General features: G+C 39.4%; 1 protein-coding gene and 1 long non-coding RNA gene across 2 annotated transcripts in view; both read left to right on the top strand.

Moving 5' to 3' along the window:
- LOC128633507 (uncharacterized) overlaps positions 1-10,927 on the top strand; it is a 115,610-nt gene extending 104,683 nt beyond the window's left edge. The window contains exon 3 of the long non-coding RNA XR_008396930.1: positions 10,846-10,927. This is a non-coding gene — a long non-coding RNA (uncharacterized LOC128633507). The remainder of the gene's footprint in view (positions 1-10,845) is intronic.
- Positions 10,928-13,012: 2,085 nt separating this feature from the next.
- Positions 13,013-17,749, top strand: part of frmpd3 (FERM and PDZ domain containing 3) — a 23,136-nt gene continuing 18,399 nt past the window's right edge. Inside the window, exons 1-3 of the mRNA XM_047157059.2 lie at positions 13,013-13,115; positions 13,289-13,334; positions 15,182-15,286. The gene's annotated coding sequence lies outside the window, so the exon portion shown is untranslated. The remainder of the gene's footprint in view (positions 13,116-13,288; positions 13,335-15,181; positions 15,287-17,749) is intronic.

The following is a 17,749-nucleotide window of genomic DNA, read 5'->3' as shown; positions in this document are numbered from 1 at the left end:
CTACAAGAGACATCAGACCCGACAATACAGACGAGCTGAAGTCCGCTATCAAAGCAACCCGGGCTTCCAGAACACCTCAGCAGCGCCACACGCTGATCGCCTCCATGCCACGCCGCACTGATACAGTAATTCCTGCAAAAGGATTAAAGCCCAGACCGAGTATCAGCGCATAAATTAACACACTTTTCATCAGGTCGACATTTCTGTATTATAAATTCTTTATTCCAATATTTAGAGATACTGGATTTTTGATTTCTGTAAACTGTAATCATCAAGATTAAAAAAAAAAGGCTTGAAATATTCCACTTTATGTGTAATGAATCTACAATATATGAAAAGTTCCACGATATTCAATTTTTTTAGATGTACCTGTATACCGTAAGCCTTGCGTTATTGTCCTGGCAAACATCATCATGAACTGTGCAACTTCTAGTCAGACCAAACCCCCTCCGTCGAAAACATCAATCACTGGTGTTAAGCTGCCATCTCTCGGAAGTGAGAACTCAGTTAATGGCTCAGGCTAAATGGACACCATCTGGCATTAGCAGGGGAGCCATTTATGCAGTACAGTGGAGAAGGTGAATGACTGCCATCTTCTAGCAGGATCCAGGCATGTGGCTTGAAATTTTATTCCTATCAGCTTTTGTTTGTCCTCTCTACTGATGTATTATAAAACCACCTACTGCAATCTACTGCTCTCATTTCTGCTTAGCCAAGAGTGAAATGCCAACCACGGGATGGTTTCTAAACCTCCACTGGAGGAGGTATAGAGATAAGGGAATAATACAGATGAAAATTTTTTTTAAGATGAAGGAGTGTCGAAGGAGTATCAAAGGACACACACACACACACACACACACACACAGAGAGAGAAGGCAACTCCTTAAACTAGTTTGCTTTATGTTTGAGTTGGTTGTAGAATTACCATTTTGGTCTAAAATGGAGCAAAGCCAAATATTGAATCTCGCAAAGCACCGAGTGTTAAACTGTTTCCTGCAGGGTTGCACCTGGTTGCATGCATCATGAGTAGTAGGGTTATTCACCCAGGATGGTTTTAAAACAAACAGATTTACATCTGATTACTCAAAGAACTTCTTATAATATACGCATAAATCCAGCCAGCTCTCCAAGCTCAACTAACTAAACTACAGTACACTAAATCATCTGACAGTACTGTATGTCATTGAACATGGTGCGGTCACATGGTGCAAAATTGCCATTTTTGTTGTGACGACAATTTTTTTATTAGTTTTTTTTTTGTGAAAATGAAAACAAGGAATAACACATGAAGTTGTTGGCCAAATGGAATAAGATGATTAGCATATTAACATGTGATACAGCAATCTGGTTGACCAAAGGGTTAGGGTGAAAGGGTTAGGGTTAACACCCTAACCCCAGGGTTAACACCCTAACCCTAACCCCCTAACGCTAACCCCCTAACCCCCTAACCCTAACCCCCCTAACCCTAACCCCCTAACCCCCCTAACCCTAACCCTAAATAACCCTAATTAAAAGGTAATTGCTGCCACTATTCAGCCTTGTTATTTGACTATCTGGACATTTGTAAGCAAGGATTTTTATGTAACTGGATTTTTATGTAACTGTAATTGAATACATCTTGTAAATATGTCCACTTCGTGTCTGTCTCTCTCCTTTTTGTGCACCGCACACATGTCTTTAATATACAAGTCTGCAAATTGGATAGATTTATGTACACTCCTGGGCAAACGAACGGCAAAAAATATTACGTTTTTGTTCAGAAAATGAATGAAATTAGAAAAAAGAATTAAACAAATGCAGTACTGAGACCTCCTGTGCCAGCATATGCTGGTTTACGTTTGCTGCAGTGAACCGTTTGAGGGAAAAGCTAGAAACGGAACAGGGAAATTCCCGTATATAGTCTTCTTGTACGCAAAAGTTGAAATCATGAGAATGATTCAGACGTTTGATGTAAAATTCAAACTAGCACATGAAAATAAAGTGAAAACAAAAATAACAAACGAAAGTAAAATAAAATACTCGTATGCAAGTTTACCCGCAAGGCTGAAACATTTAAAGAAACCAAAGGGGAAACTACATACTAGGTTACTTTATCTATTTGTTTCATTCTTGCAGATTTCCTGACCAATGATTTGTTGTTAAGCTTAATATTTATTGCCATTTTGGGCTTGACCTATTTTATTATTATTATTTTATGTCCTGGGGAATCCCTCAGTCAAAATAATATGCGATCCAGTAGATTCACTCCTTCGTGTGCTCGTCAAATTAAAGGTATTTAAAGTGTCGAGTCACTCGGGGAACTTTCAATAAGATATGACGGTCTCTAAGCGGCTGAATATGAACAGATTTTGAATTCCGGTTTACTGGCTGAAAACCTGTTCAAATGAATAAATGCTATTCCGAAAAGAAACGATGCTCTAATTGACCGTAGGTGGTGTCAAATATGTCAGATTTCGGGTTTAATATTCTAGGAGTTTTCTATGCAGGATTCTTTCAAGCGTAGAATGGTTTCTAGCTCCATGGCCAATTCTGACTGACAGCAAACGAGTAATGACATGCAAGCTGTCTGTGTTTCGGGCTTCATGTCCTCAATCATGGATGCGGATGTTTCGGAAATGGGTTTTTCCATTTGAAGCTGTTCCTTAAAGAGTGCTCTTTTGAATTGTACGAGGTAATCATTGTGGGTGGAACATAGAGAGATTTGTAAAGAAGTTGGATCTACTTACGCCGGTAGAAACGTAAATGTATAATGTTTTGGGGGAGCTATGTGATTTCACTGCATGGCACACAAAACAGAAGATCCCAGGCGGTCAATGACTCGCAACAAATTGGACAGCATCTGGCCGTGCAAAAATTTATGTCTAGAGAAGAATGAACAGCTTGCGTAACGTTGACTGCCGAAAGCATGACTGCATTTGTATTCTAGAAGAAATATTTGTCGAGTCTCTTTTAAGACTAAAGTATAACAGTGTGCAAGAGAGGAAATCATACAATGGCGTCTCTGTAGACTCAGTTACCCATGTTTTACAACAAAAAAAAAGTCTTCTGCTCTGGTGAAGAATAGAGGCATCAAGGGTTGGGTTGTAACAAAAAGTCAGAGATGTTGAGTTTCATCTCTTCAGAGTACAATGGGGCAAACCGTTCTTAAAAGACTCTCTTTAGTGATCTCTGTGTCTGTAAGGGAAACTGAAGCCATCATTTGATGTGGTCAATTCATCATCCCTCACTTCCTATCAAGCCTGTGTGGTGGTAACCATGGCAACAATCTGGCTTGCCAGTGCCCTTGGGATGTGGTCTCTTACCGCAGTAATTGGCCTGTGACTGAAATGTTTATTTCAGACCTTTGTGCAAGTTTTTGTTTCTTTCTTTCTTTCTTGAATACAGCTTATTATGTAAAGCTTTCTCTGTATGCTCAGGGTCTCTACTCAGAACCTAGTTTGCAGACTAAAACTGATGCCTCCTTGATTCCTCAATCCTACATCTCTCAGCCCGTGGCCCAGAAATCGATTGGCGTCCACCATCCGTAAAATACGATACACGGGTGCTTTTCATTTCGGCAAGTGATGTAAGAGTGTGATCTACATACGCTCCAAAAAATCACAATAAATGATATAAAATTTTCATAACCGAGATGTAAGGAGTCGAATCTTGTTTAGGCTAAAACAACAACATTTGTTATTCATATATATATACACGTTACAGCACAGTGAAATTATTTTCTTCGCATACCCCAGTATGTCAGGAAGCTGGGGTCAGAGCACAGGTCAGCCATGATACAGCGCCCCCTGGAGCAGAGAGGATTAAGGGCCTTGCTCAAGGGCCCAACAGTGGCAGCTTGGCAGTGCTGGGGTTGAACCCCTGATCTTCCGATCGGTAACCCCGAGCCTTAACCGCTAAATGTTTCTTCGTGATTCCGCCTGTCCTTTGGAGGGAGGAGCTAAAATAAACAAGGAAATGAAAAAAGGAGGTACAATTAAGGAAATGAGAATCCCCAGTTCGCAACCACGCCCAGTTCCCCCAGTCTGATCTAACTACAATCGTTCTATCCCACAGGCATTCTGATCGACCTCATGTGTTACTTATTATGCTCAGTATAAACAGTATACAGCTACGTCTAGTATGTACTTCATCACTAATTCTTCGTTATTCACCATTCACCATATGTAGCGTGTGCTTGCATTTTCATGTGATCCCCCCCCAACATTCACATGATGTGATGTGTTTACTTGAGTGCAATTTCAGGACAGAACATTATTGAAGTACACTTGGAGAATACATACACAGATAGTGGCTTTACATTACACCCCTACTGCATACCAAATTTGTTGTTATCAGATTTACTGTTTCTGTAGAACCGTCCAGTGTTGGCTTCTTATAACAGATATTTATGTAGTCTCATCAGTATGATTTTAAGGAGCATATTGACATGGCTAATAGCTTACAGACATTGCAGGCACTTGATGGATGGCAAGGTGTCTGTGTGAATCTCCTCTGCGTTTTTTTTTTTGTTTGTTTGTTTTGCTCTGCAAGCCAACCATGAGTCAGTAGCAGAATATTGATAGACTGATATTTATACAGCAGTATGTTTGAATATAAAGTATTATAGAGAGATATACAGCGCCCTCCATTAATATTGGCACACTTGGTAAATATGAGCAAAGAAGGCTATGAAAAAGTGTCTTTATTGTTTAACTTTTTAATCTTTTGTTCACAAATTTACAAAATACTCTGCTCTCATGGATATTAAACAATTGCAAACAAAACACAGCTTTATCCAAAAATAAATCTTCTCCTATAACGCCTGATGAGGTTGGAGAATACATGGCGAGGGATCTGAGAGCGTTCCTCCATACAGAATCTCTCCAGATCCTTCACATTTCGAGGTCCGTGCTGGTGGACTCTCCTCTTCAGTTCACCACACAGGTTTTCTATGGGGTTCAGGTCAGGGGACTGGGATGGTCATGGCAGGACCTTGATTTTGTGGTCAGTAAACCATTTTTGTGTTGATTTTGATGTATGTTTTGGATCATTGTCCTGCTGGAAGATCCAACCACGGCCCATTTGAAACTTTCTGGCAGAGGCAGTCAGGTTTTCATTTAATATCTGTTGATATTTGATAGAGTCCATGATGCCATGTATCCTAACAAAATGTCCAGGTCCTCTGGCAGAAAAACAGCCCCAAAACATTAAAGATCCTCCTCCATATTTAACCGTGGACATGAGGTACTTTTCCATATGGCTACCTCTCTGTGTACCAAAACCACCTCTGTGTTTATTACCAAAAAGCTCGATTTTGGTTTCATCTGACCATCGAACCCGATCCCATTTGAAGTTCCAGTAGTGTCTGCACACTGAAGACGCTCGAGTTTGTTTTTGGATGAGAGTAGAGGCTTTTTACTTTAAACCCTTCCAAACAGCTTGTGGTGATGTAGGTGACTTCGGATTGTAGTTTTGGAGACTTTCTGACCCCAAGACACAACTAACTTCTGCAGTTCTCCAGCTGTGATCCTTGGAGATTTTTTATTCACTCGAACCATCCTCTTCACAGTGCGTTGAGACGATATAGACACACGTCCAATTCCAGCTCGATTCATAACATCTCCAGTTGACTGGAACTTCTTAATCATTGCCCTGGTGGTGGAAATGGGCATTTTCAATGCTTGTGCTATTTTCTTATAGACACGCCCCATTTTGTGAAGCTCAACAACCTTTTTCCGCACATCACAGCTATATTCCTTGGTCTTACCCATTGTTATGAATGACTAAGGGAATTTGGCCTGTGTTAACCAGGGGCGCCTTTAGATAACCAGAGGCCCCTGGGCGACAGCATTAGAGTAGGCTCTCCTACCCCTAATAAAAATGTCACTAGGGCATTAGTCCACTAGGCAAATATCCTCATGTGCTCATGAGCAAACAAATTCAAATTGCCTACCTTCAGAATTTGTTCTTCCTTGTTTTTCTTGCTGAGAAGTCCTTAATAATGTCAGCAAAATCCAATTTTTGGAGAATGTCACTCTCGATAGACATTAGAGTTAGACGGCAGAGACGCTCCTGTACCATGACAAATCCCAGCCTGATTTTTACCAAGGCCAGTTTTGAGAATGACCGCTCACTGTTTGCATTTGTTATCTTGATGAGCATTCTTGCAGTGGTGTCGGATTTATTACGGATGAGTGCTTTATAATGTAGTAGTTCATCTAACAAGTTCATTTCCAGATCACTGCAGTATTTATTTTACAATTTTGTTGCAGACACACGCAGCACTTCTGGAGTCAGGGAGAGAACGTTATTTAAAAAGCCAAAGTGCTGGTTTACATTGTCATATGAAGTGAATTGCCGGTTCAGATCCGCCTCCAGTCTGGTCAATCACCAGTATAAATAAACTAGATGAACACAGATCCTGGCCTGACGTGTTTTGGTCTGGCTCTGTGGCTTTGTCACTGTGCTTTTTGCAACGCCAGACTCTCTTTGGCGTTGAGAATCTGCTTTGTACACAACAGATACTGATGTTTTGCCATTGCCTCAGAACTGTCCAACTGATTGCGGTTCTCTGCCACAAAATCCCTCAACGATCTTAACAAATCTTCAGCCACACACAAATCAAGATCAACAGTCTGGAGGGTTGTGCTTATGTCGTGAAATCGTTGCAGAATTCCACAAGTTCCACATGTTATTGATTTTCTTGTTTAGTTAGTTAAAAAAAAAAAAGAGTGTAAACAAAGATGTTTTTTTTCTATTTTTTGTGTGGGGGACTGCGGGTAGGCTAATATTACCAGAAAATCTAGCTAATTGTTCATCAATGGAAATCGGCAGCGTTTAAAAAGAAATGTGTAGCAAATTATTCATAATTGTGCAACACGAATACCACGTGCCAAAAGAACTTGCGCTGTTTTTTTGCCGCTTTTCGCTCATCGCGACCTCCGAGCGCTCAGCGCGGGTGTGAGCATGGACGTGACGCGTGACATGAGTGACAAATTGTCATGGCAACGTCAGGTCACATAAAGACTTATAGACATGTACATGTATAGAAATCAAAGATACGCAACTTGGCCATGGTCAGTGAAAAAGTGCGAGGGAAGAATTTACGTTTTATTAAAAAAAAATCCCCCACAGATTCTACGCCCATGCCCCTGTCCCACCTTTTTGGGAACGTGTTGCGTGCATCAATTTAAAATAATCGTTTATCTTCAAAAAAAATTATGCTGTTGATTAGGTAAAACATCAAATACCTTGTCTTTATACTTTTTTTGTTGTTTAAATACAAGTCAATCCTCATTGTTTTTATTAACATTATCAATACTGTCCCAACTTCTTTGTAATCGGGGTTGTAGAGTTAGCCCAGAATAATTCTCCACTTGTTTGTCACTACACCACTGACCGTCAGTCCAAGAAGACGGCAGTGTTGTGATTTTGTATCTTAAAGGGGTTAAAACTGAAACACTAACATCCTGTGATGCTGAGCAGGAAAACAAGGTGTGTAAATATCTATATGAGTTCGAAGTTACGTGAACATGTTATGAGCAGAGCATAAGGAACGATAATGTACTTTTCATGGCGCTGTAGCAGCTAAACACATACACTAATAGCTTAGCTGTGCTTCCCATTGGCTAGCGACACTACTCTCGTGTTAGATAGCCAAAAAGTTTGATATTTTATCCATCTAGAAGTCCTGCAAACAGTGATCTCTATCACCTGAGGCCAGTTTTATGATAACCTTTTGTCCAATTTGAATATTTTTAAAGCAATTCGACCTCACATGCAAGAAAAGAATGCGTGGTAAGTCTATTTAGACGCATGTTTTTAAAAGTTTTTTGATGGACAAGAATCTGGGCTCAGCCCCGGATGATTAACAGTCTAGATACTATGTATAACATGTGTAACATGAAAAGAAAGATAAAATTAATATAACAAGAAATGAATGAAGGAATGTCTCCCGGCCTGACCAGGGGGCTTTCTGTATGCACGCACTTTAAACCTTACTTGAATACTACTGATAGACCTACCTGAGAAAACGCATCGTTATCGTGAAATAAGCTCGTAGTATCACATCGTCCACCCCTAAACATTGGCATTTGGCGATTCCAGTCTTGAATTTCATATAAAATGTGAAATGTACTTCTTAACGTAGTAAATATCATAAACCCTGCTGATAGGGATTTTATTTTTTTAGGAATTAAAATGAAAAAAGTTAGAAGATCCGAGCTGTGTTCAGAAATGAGTTTGTTGCCATACATACACAGATTAAAAACAGTAATAAAGCATGAAGTTTGTTGTTATGACCTGCTGCTAAATATAAGTCTACTCTGTACTCTCTCTCCCTCTCAGACTATAAAACTGTGGGGAAGACGCATCAAATCACTGAAATGTCCATCTCCAACTGGAGGACACGATATAGTGCGATACAATAACCAAACAGCTTCATTTGTATTTTTATACACTTGTAATATAATAAAAGTTCTGCATATATACCTCTATATCCCTTTTTTTTTTTTCTTCGAAACCATTTTATTGATAGGAAACTAGTTGAGGTGCTGATGACATATTCAAATAAAAATATGGTAAGATGTAATAGTGGTATTTTTTGTTACATTTATGTTGCCATTGGTTTGTGAAGGTTAAAATATTAATTTAACAGCTCAGAGTTTACAATTGCAATTGAAATTTCTGAACCCGGTCTGACTCGACTCGGACTCAGCCATTAAGGACTTGGTCTCGACTCGAACTCAACAAAGGTGGACTCCGACCCAACACTACTATATGTCCAAGTTTTTCTATCAACACTGATTGGAAGCAGGTGATGCTCAAATTTTGTGCCGGATCTTCCGAATCATCTCGTAACACACTTATTTTCTTCCATTTCAGTGTTAAATACTTGATTTCTGCCGACATTCACTTTCAAGAGTTTCACTGAACTCAAACTTGCTCAGAAGTTCTATGGAGAATGTTTGAAGGTGCTCTTTGCTTGGGGAAAAATTCAAATCCAAAAAAGGTGATCCAAGGCACGTGTCCAATGGAAATGATGAAAAAGCCTTTCTTTAAATGTCTATTTCATAATAGCCATATTAAAAACCGGGGACGTAATGTAATTTCTCCGGGTACTCCGGTTTCGTCCTCCAGTCCAAAGACATGCTGTAGTCTGATTGTCATGTCCAAAAGAGTCCGTAGTGTATGAATGGGTGTGCGAATGTGCCCTGCGATGGATTGGCACCCTGTCCAGGGTGTCGCCCATGCCTCGAGTTCTCCACGACACATTAAGGATAAGCGGTACAGAAAATGGATGGAAATTCAACACCATGCATTGGAAAAATAAATGAGTTGCTTCGGAGAAAAGAATCAATTTCTTCATTCAGACCACGAAAGTCCGTAACCTTCATCTGATGTACATAAAACGTTTCCCTTTGTAATAATAATTTCAAACAATCTCCACCTTGTACATTTTTATTTATTGTTCCTAATGCTTCCACTACAAGACTGTCTGGGTTGCTGTTATGCGCTATGGGGTGCCATGGGGTAATCCATAGTCTGTTTTCTGACGTGTTCCGAGACCCTGTCCTTCAAGGGCCTCTTAGATCTGCCAATGTAGAAGCAACCACAACTACACAATGACCAATAAATTACATATTGTGTATTAAAATTGATCAACGACTTACTGTAATATAAAAACGTCCTTTAAAATGAGGTCACTTGGCATGACATTGGAAATTTTTTTTTTGCTGTTTTTTTCTTTTATTTGTGCAGTTCATAGGCATTCAGTTCTAGATGTTAAAAAGGCTCTATCACGACCACCTTGAACAACCTTTTTCTGATATCCCCTCCATATAAAACACTCCATGAATACATTGACCTGTACTTAAAATTCACAATGTGTAGCACAAATGTGTCTGAGACCTTGAAATGGTCCAAAAGGGGTATTGTCTTTTAGCCATTTCAGGTGGAAACTATCAGCTCTTAATATAGGGTATTTCTATCGTTTGGCTTTCTATATACAGTGATGTACAGACAACTACCATCTCCCATCTTTCCACCTTGAAATCAAGTCTGAAAAAAAAAAACAATTTGGTTTTGTGAGTAATCAATACTTCATTTAACGTTTCCATTATTGTTATTAATGTAGTTTAAAAAAAAAAAAAAAAAAAAAAAGGAAAAAGAAAAATTAATCCTTCGTGCTTATCCGAAAACATAAAACGTCATCTACATACCGCCCGCAGAATAAAATTTTATTGGTATACACAGATCGATAGACATTTATTCTCCCATAAACCAAGAAATAAATTAGCATAATTCGGTGCATAGCATGCTCCCATCACTGTGCCATGTACTTGAATGTACAGTTGATCCTGAAAAAGAAACACATTATTGTTTAATGTCCATTCTGTTAACTGAAGAATGAATTCCCGCAAGACGATGAGCTTTCAAATGGTCTACCATTCAAAAAAAATTAAATATCGAAGAGCCTGTAGTCCTAGTCACCAAATACCAATTGTCTGGATCCGTTATCTCTTGTAAAGCGTTGAGGATATGATTGCTGTCTGGAATGTGAGAAGGTTCTAGAAGGTGGGCAAGAGGATTAATAAAGAAATCCACAAACGGTGACACTGGCTCAGTAATACACAGTGTATATATATATATATATAAAATTAACACCTATATCATAGAAATGTCTTCAAGTATGTGATTTATTTTATTTTACCCCAACACCCACCCTTAGTTAAATGTAAATGCTTTTCCGAAGACACCTCCTAGAACCTTCCATGGCTTTCTTGCCTTAAACTGTGGCATTATTTCAGAAATAAACCTCTTCATTTACCCGTGTTGATCCGTTTTCTTTGCGATTCTCCTCTGCAGGTGAATGAGTGCGAAACAGAGAGATCCTGTGGCAAAGGAACACTACTCCATCCTGTCCTCTCCTGTCAGGGCATGGCCCAGGTCCAGGATGGACACCCAAAAGAATGTGACAGGTGAGCAGCTTAGTTAATATTAAATGCAAAGTGGGTTAGAAGAGCCTAATTACAGTATGCGAGGAAGCGTTATGTCGTACTCGTACATTCTCACAGTGTGGGCAGAAAATAAGCATTGTAAATAACTTCATTATCATACCTAATAAAGCAGAGGACGGCAAAAGAAAAATCCTCTCTATACAAACACAACAACAGCTGTGATTTAAGCAAATGGATCCTTTGAGCGACCATGTAATGCTAACCTCATTTAGGACTAAAAAACCTAGCTCCAAATGTTGATTATCCAGCATGGTTTATTTAGCAAATTAAAAGTGCTAACTCTCGAATAAAACTGACAATTAGGATCGAACGGAATGCTCTCGTATGATATTGCCACCACTACTAATAGCTTTCATTCACATTCAAGTCACATTCACGTGTTTATGAAACCATCTATGCTGTGATGTTTAACAAGAAAACACTAGCAAGCGTTACACCGCAGGCTAGTTCTGCTAGCTAGCATACTGCTAACAACACTACTAACTATCATTTCATAGTAGCCACATTAGCACTACCTGGGAAGTTTAGTCATTGGCAGAATATGAAAAGGCTGAAATACACTTTGTATTATTTTGGTGACGAATAACATGAACAAAAACCGATTATCTATTATTTATTATAACCAACATAGGTGTAAATTATGCTGGGGACATGCCTTCGCTACTTTTTGAACGTGTAGTGTGTTTCATATAATAGCTCACTGGTAAGAAACTAATCCAAATGCTTTCTAAAAAAAAAGAAAATATCACTTATATCTCTGGTGTTAATCTCTCATGGCGGTGTCTGTAATGATAAAACTATTGCATCACGATGGCTTTAACACGGCACAACAGAGCGTCCAGCAGGTTTCCTTTCCTGCGAAGCTGGATGTGTGTCACACACACACACACACACACACCGATATGACCAGATTATTGTAGCGTAACATTACTTATATAAAACTCTAATTATGTTGTGAGATTTTAGAACATTTACCGGCTGTAGCTGTCATTACTAACACTAATCCTAATCCTAACACACTCAGTGAAGACAGCTCGTAAATGGTGTAAAAAATACATCAACAAAAATAAAATAATTTTTTTTAAAAACTACCAATGCTTCTGATTATCTCTCGATTACCATACGTGTTTAAAACGCTGATGTGGATTTAAAGTGTCATGTCTGTCCCCAGTACAAAATGACTTCAATTGGGATTCGTTATCAGTTATATTTATTGAGATTTAGGCACTATTTTATTTATGCTACTGTGTTACGTTATGATACTTAATACTATTTACATTTGAAAGATTTTGTACATGAAATTTGACCCTTGAGCACGCACGCCTTTAGGAGGATGCTTGTGCATGTTTGGATTTTGCAGCCATACACATCAGGGTAGTATACATTGCTAATAATTAAGATTTAAAAACAAGATTTTTTTTAAATAACTATTTTGCTACAGAATCAAATGCCTGGGTCAACGGGACATTGTTAAGTAAGAGTTAACTCTTATGCTGTTTTGTCCCAGTCCTCCAATGTTAGAAGAGTGTCAGGATGGCATGGACAGTGGTAGCCTGACGTCTGGCATAGCTCGACAGGTCTGCATCCAGCGCCACCCGATCCACGGCTTTGGCTTCATTGCCGGCAGCGAACGGCCGGTCATTGTACGCTCTGTCTCAGCGGGTAGGACACGTGTCTCTAGCAGGACCTGGGGACCAGACGTCTGCAGCCCACTGGGACACAGCAGTCGTCTGCTCCACCAGGCCACCCAATCTCATCTACGCTAAAAGTGACTGCTTGTTTTATTGTATACTCGTATTTGAATGTCTCAGGTGCACTGTGCATCGCACTTACACTCAATCACCCAAAGTATATCATTACAATTCTAATTGAATTGCTATACCATTAAGGTAGAGGTGATCCAATTGGTGGCTTCATGAGCAGGTATTGAGAACAAATAATCTTCCACAGCCACGATGCCAAAAAAAAAAAAAAAAATTTAATAAAATACACACCTTCTGTATGTTGACTTGCAGACGGACCATCTGAGAGCAAGCTTTTTGCTGGCGATCAGATCCTAGTCATCAACGAGGAGAACGTCAGTGACGCACCCAGGGAGAGAGTCATAGACCTTGTAAGGTAACATCCTTTATTGTCACCAAACATGGAAGGGCACTGTCATGATACATAACTGACTATGTTTTATGCATTGCATATTCTCTGAGTCTGCATCAGACAAGATAGTTTATTTCAGCTAGGTTCATTTTGATTTATTGCCCCTCACTGACTTCCTCCTATCTCTCTCTTTACAGGAATTGCAACGATTCAATTTTTCTCACTGTGTTACAGCCTCTACAGGTGACAGCATCATCCATTTCATCAATGATACCATATGTTTTTCACACAACAGCGACTTTTATTGCTAAGCCATCTCTTCAGACATTATTTGGAATTACTTTATTTAATTGGTGGTGGTGGGCGGGGCTGCTCTATGTACAATAACATCATGAATTGCCATCTTTGCCTAATTATGGAGTCTTGTGCATTCATGCATGTAATGAAACTTTAATGTGAATTTTTTTTTTTTTTTTTTTTTTAGCAGAATTGCGATTTGTTTCATATGACCGTTAGCCAAAGATCTTCGTGAGAAAGCTCCATTACGTTTAGAAAAATAATAACACTTAAAGTGCACCTATTATGGTTTTTCAAATATTACCTTCCGTGTAGCGTGTCACGTCACTGTTTATGAATGTAAAAAGTCTGCAAAGTTTCAAAAATCAAAGCGCACGACAAACAGAGTCATCGACTCCCAAAAGAAGGAAGCGATTCTGAACAGCTGAATCGAGTCGTTAGTGATTCCAGATTTTACTTCCTGTACTAACCAACGCACGTTTGTAACAAAAAGCCCCGCCTCTGGTCTTCATTTTACTCAGATGTAGCTGAAACTCGTTACGGTAGTGGGCGTTTCCTTTTCGACACCCTGACAGCGGTAGACCAATCACAACAGACTAGGACATCTGACCAATCAGAGCAGAGTATGCTTTCTGAAAGGAGGGGTTTAGAACGAATCCTTTAGAACGGATCATCGAACGGGTCGTTTTTTGACACTGGGGCAAACAAGGATATGCTGCGATTTAAATCATGAGCACGTTAAAGTGTTTTAAATCTATTGTATGAGACCTTTAAAACACAAACACAGAACCATAATAGGTGTGTCTGAGTGAAAGTATAAGTAGTAATTGGAATAACTACTAGAGTAGGTGCAAAAGTATCTAGTGAAAAACAATTTAAGTAGCGTATTACTTGAAATAAGGCTCGGTTTCAAATTTGTAAACATGCAATGATGATGATGATGTTGTTGATGAGATCAAAACCAATCAGTGTAAATAAATATAGACAAAAATGACAAATAAATGCATAAAACATATGTATAATATCATATAAAGAACACCTGTCTGTGAAGAAAAAAATATGCATAGCATTCTTTGCTAGCTAACGTTGTCATCGTTAATGCTAGTACACAATGCTTTTAATACTGGGAATGCTGAGGCATTCGGGATACTTTTTTCTCTATACTACTTTACCTTATGTTCAAACTAGCATGCGATAAGTCCCTTGGGTCGTTTGTAGTTTGTCTCTTGCAGTCATGGCGCGAACGTTACTGTTGCAGTTTGTGGCCATGCACTGTCCAGTGGTCGGTTTGTTTGTTTATAAAAGTCCTGATGAGAAAAGATAGTCGCTACATAGCTTTTAAAGCTAACTAGTTAAACCCAAATTAAATAATCCACAAATCAGTGTGAAAACTGATTTGACTTGGTTGTTTGATTTACACGTTAGATGCTAGGCTTCATACTAGCTCTGTTGGCAGATTAGCACAGCAAGCTAACATTCACCAGAGACGCCAACAATCTCTGCTATATCTTTGTAATGTCTCTATACACATTTAACGAAAGGATAATGAAAATGCTCACTTGTCACACTGTGTGTCACTGGTATTAGTATAAGTGTTACCGGAGTAAAAGTAGAATTTGTTCAAAGTTACTCGTGTAACATGAACGTTGCATGCTATTACGGTCCTCTGCTGTCCAGAGAACATCTTACAGATTAAAATCGCACACAATGCTTTATGTGAAAATCTTTATGATCACATGAAATGAAGTAATTCACTTCTTTTTTCTCTCTCTCTCTCTGTCTTGTTCCCTTAGTCGCCTAAATCCGCCTTCATAAGTGCAGCCAAGAAAGCTCGCCTGCGAACCAATCCCCCCAAAGTGCGCTTTTCTGAGCAAGTGTCCATCAGTGACCCAGACTCAGTATGTCCTGCTGCCTGTCACGCTCATCTTTTTCTCAATTCATATCAGTGGTAATGTGCTTGGGGTGGTTTCTGAAATGAGAATCATACAATATTTACAAGTAACACAGCAATGGGATACTGGGGAACATCAAGAAAGCGACCATCAGTTTCGTACATTGACTAGTTATGACTGTCATGTGGCCCATGGCAGAATTATTCAAATTTGAATGTTAATACGTTCCTCAGTGGGTGGCCTTCATGGTGCCACACTGCTGTCATTTCAGACCCTCCTCATCCCATTGCATCATACAATAGATCCCATTATCCAGAGGACCAAGCATAAATTCCGTCTCAGCGTACACCCATTCCACCATACTGAGGTGATAAGGGAAATGATATACAAGCTATACCCTCTAAGCTGTCTTGACTTACTCATTCTCACCTAAGTGCACCTTTGACTGTGAGCTCTCACAGTTCATAGCTTGAAGTAAACACAGAGGATATTTTCTTCAGGTTACATTCAAACTCAGGCTTTGGAAATGGCTTGGATTAGGGTGTGGTTCCAGAGTTGCTCTACACAAATTCCATCCAAATAGATTAGGACTGAAGCCAGACAGGGAGATTATACTAATTCATGAATAATTAACGTGTACCTTCCTTCTGTTGTCCAGAAGGTGAAATGAGACCAAACTGACACAAAACGTTCACCACACCTTTAATGTACCTGGCACCAAAATTGAGCAGCGGCTTGTGATGTCTATTAATTAAACAATGGAATTATAAGGGCAAAATGGGTAAAGAGGAAAAACTGTAACAAAAGATGCAAATTGATGGACTATGCTCAAGAAAATCCCAGTATGGTAACGGTTCTACACCAGAACCATATTAGGTGTAATTAGATGATGAATAGAGAAGCACTGCATCCAGCCACGACTTAGTTTTCCAATAACACCTAACGTTGTTTCTAGGAGTCCATTCATTTGTAGCTTTTCATTTGCACTAAAGCTGCCATCCCCTCTAGCTGGACATGGACATGGGTCGATAAGTGCCCATGTTAACATTTCCTTCCTTCCATGGGTTATGTTCTATACAGTCTCATATCTGCCTTGCGAGCAAGGAAGAGTGAACACAACACCCTCGGGGTGCTGCGAACACCATATTAAAAAAGAGGAAGAATGGGAGGGGTGTGCAGCTCTCCTGGAAGAAGAAGCTCGCTGATCAGGCCTAGAGGGCCCAAATCGGTAAAGATCAAACCACCTCACCTGAGCCTCCCAAATCATTTCAGTCCATCTTGAGCAATTGGAAAATGGCAGACTTGCCAGAAGTCCTTTCTGTTAGAAAACAAAGAAACTATAAAGGAGTCGGTCAGGCTTCATATTCGCATCATTTCATCTTACAATCCTCACTTTTCTCATCAGTTCATTTTGATGCTCTCGAGTCCTGTAGTGTAAGTAGGAATCAGCTCACCTGCTTCCATCACCTGCATTCATCAGATGACCCTTGCAGATCTGCTGTATGATGGTGGCCCGGTCACGTCAACAGGCGACCAATACCAGGCACCTTAACAGAATTAAATGTGAAAAGAAGGCAGCAATGAAGAAGCAGACCAAAAGGAAGAAAACTTTTTTAAAAAATGAAGGAGAAAATTGAAAATGTCAACTCGGCAATCCAAAGCGTCAAAGCTTCATGTGGTTAAAGAGATAACAATCTCTAACTGTCCTAGCTAGTCGTCTAACTGATCATCTTGATCCTATCTATCCTCATAGTAGTGGTCTCTTCAAGGATGACTCCACCCTCAGCCACAGGGCATGAGGGTCAATGAATGCCGTGAGGAGTATGAAAATAATGTAAATCATACGCTAGTAAATCAATCTCAGTCACCAGATCTCAACCCAAACAAACACCTATGGTATGGGAGATTTTGGAGCAAAAAGTTAGACAGCGCTCTATACCACTATGACCAAAAAATCCCAACTGATGGGAAAATCTACTGGAAGAATGGTGTTTATCTCACCAGTACAGTTCCAGAGACTTGTAGAATCGATACCAAGGCATCTTGAAGATGTTCTGGCACCTCATAGTGGCCCAACAGCTTTCTTTATGCTGGTTTTTCCTTTAATTTGTCACCCGTATGTATTGTATAGTTAGTTCTGTATATACGTATACATGGTACCTACATATAAAACAAATTTCGCATCCCACTGAGCCGTTGAATTACATTTGCATGAATAAATTAGCCTCAAAAGCTTAACGCATTAATGAGCTCCCTTATAAATTCTTAACATGATGTGAAATGTTGTAAACATTACTTCTATTGCCAATACTAAGGAAATTCATCACCTGTTTGCTTAGTGTATTTTGTTTAGTTACAGACTGATTTTTTTTCTAAACAAACCTACAGTCCCCTCTGAAAGTACTGGAACTAGTGGCACCGAAAGTGTTCTTTTGTTTTTGCTATACATCATGCAAACCACTCATCTGC

Source organism: Ictalurus punctatus, chromosome 8 (assembly GCF_001660625.3).
Source record: "Ictalurus punctatus breed USDA103 chromosome 8, Coco_2.0, whole genome shotgun sequence".
Taxonomy (NCBI): domain Eukaryota; kingdom Metazoa; phylum Chordata; class Actinopteri; order Siluriformes; family Ictaluridae; genus Ictalurus; species Ictalurus punctatus.
The sequence above is the reverse complement of the archived record's forward strand: the minus strand, read 5'-3'. Positions and strand labels throughout refer to the sequence as shown.